The following is a 1966-nucleotide window of genomic DNA, read 5'->3' on the forward strand; positions in this document are numbered from 1 at the left end:
TGACCCCGGCGCTTGCAGGGTCACATGACATGTTTGTGAAGTGTCACCTCCTGAGCTCCCGGCACACGGGGCGTCTGTAATGTGTCCGGGTCGTTCTCGCTGGGAGAGCCACGGCCTCAGTGCTCACCTAACAGGAAATCAACGGGGCGACCCCCCCACGTCTGGAGGCGCCCCTTTCCTGGGCTTCAGATGAGCTCCGCACCTGCTCTGCCAGGAGCAGAGAAATGACACAGGAGCCCGGCGGGCGCGGCTCCATGGTTGAGCGTCGGCCTATGAACAGGGAGGTCACGGTTCGATTCCCGGTGAGGGCACAGGCTGGGTTGTGGGTTTGATCCCCAGCGGGGGGCGTGCAGGAGGCGGCCGGCCCCTGATTCTCTCTCATCATTGATGTTTCTCTCCCCCCCCGCTTCCTCTCTGAAATCAGCAAAAATACATAAAAAGGAAAAAAGGAGAAATGACTTAGGAGATGGGAGAGGGGATCATAGCACCGCCTTCCTGCCGGGGCCAGTGGGCAGGGGTGGGGTATCCGTGTGGTCCCCAAAACACACCAGCGGGGGCCTCCACGTCCTGTCCCGGGTGACCAGGCGGGACCACGGCCTTCACTTCCTGGGCCCCAGTCCCGAGTCGAGCACCGTGTGGCTCCTGCACGCTCTCGGGGGAGACCCCGCTTCTCCATTGAAAGCCTCGGGGTGTACCTGAGGCTCCGGGGGCGTCGCGGCGGAGCCCAGGGCCTCGGGGCGCACCTGCCTGCCATCCGGCCTCAGGTGTGAAACCACAGACACAAGCTGCGGCCTCCTCGGGGTGCGGGTCAAGCACCTCCTACCCGGCCATCCAGCCGCAGCCTCCTCTCCGGTCTCTGTCTGCTCCTGCGCGGAGAAGGGGCGACAACTGTAGCCCACCCAGGGAGCCGGCAGGGTGGGCCGAGGGCTTCCGAGAGGAGGGGCCGGGAGCCCTCGGGGGACGGGCGCTCTGATACGGCCCCGTGTGCGCAGCGGAAACTCGATCCCCTCCGCTGTCCGCCCAGCGGGGCCTGTGGAATGGAGATGCGGCCCCCAGGCCTAATCGCTGGTGAGGGACACGGCCAGCTGCCGTCGGCCGCCAGCGCCGCCCGGAGAGGACACCAGCTCGCGTGATCAATCAGGCCCAGCACTCCTCGGCATGGTTCTCGGGTTACACGCCGCGGGGTGATGTCATCGCGGCCGGCCGAGCGAGAAGAAAGAGGCTCCTGTGTTTCCAACCCAAGGGCCGGGGGAGGCCAGCTTCCCCGCACCAGGTCCTGCCCCTCGGCTCCGGGAGAGAGGTAGCGCCGGGGTGTTTGCTGTCAGATTAGAGAAGCAGCATGTGTTCACTACAGATGACTTACAAAACCTAGAAAAGCAAGAGGAAGAAAGAGAAAATACCCAGAATCCCACTTCGTTATATTGCCTTCTAGTATTTTCCATTGATAGCTCCACTTACCCATCTACCTGCTACTCGTCCATTCATGCATCCATGCACCCATCCATTAGTTCATCCATGCTAGCCACCATTCATCCATCCACCATCCATCCACCATTTTTCCATCCACCCATCCATCCACCATCCATCCACCATCCATCCATCCACCATCCATCCACCATCCATCCATCCATCCACCATCCATCCACTCACCATCCATCTATTCACGCATTCTTTTTTCTTGACCAGACCCCTCAATTTGCCCAGCCATGCTCTCTAGATTCAGCATATGAGCAGGCAAAAAGGCATATAAAATAATGCACTTCTAATTGTGTGTGTGTGTGTGTGTGAGAGAGAGAGAGAGAGAGTGGGGATGGTGGGGCACCTGCGGCTTTGTATGTGTAAGCGTGTGTATGCGTGTGAATGTATGTGTGTGGATGAGAGTGTGAGAGTGAGTGTTTGCACGTGTGCAGGGTGTGTGTGCCGCCCTGGGAGGGAAGGGGCCGGGCAGCGCGGCTGACGGATGCGG

This window comes from Myotis brandtii, unplaced genomic scaffold, assembly GCF_000412655.1.
Source record: "Myotis brandtii unplaced genomic scaffold, ASM41265v1 scaffold434, whole genome shotgun sequence".
NCBI classification, from domain to species: domain Eukaryota; kingdom Metazoa; phylum Chordata; class Mammalia; order Chiroptera; family Vespertilionidae; genus Myotis; species Myotis brandtii.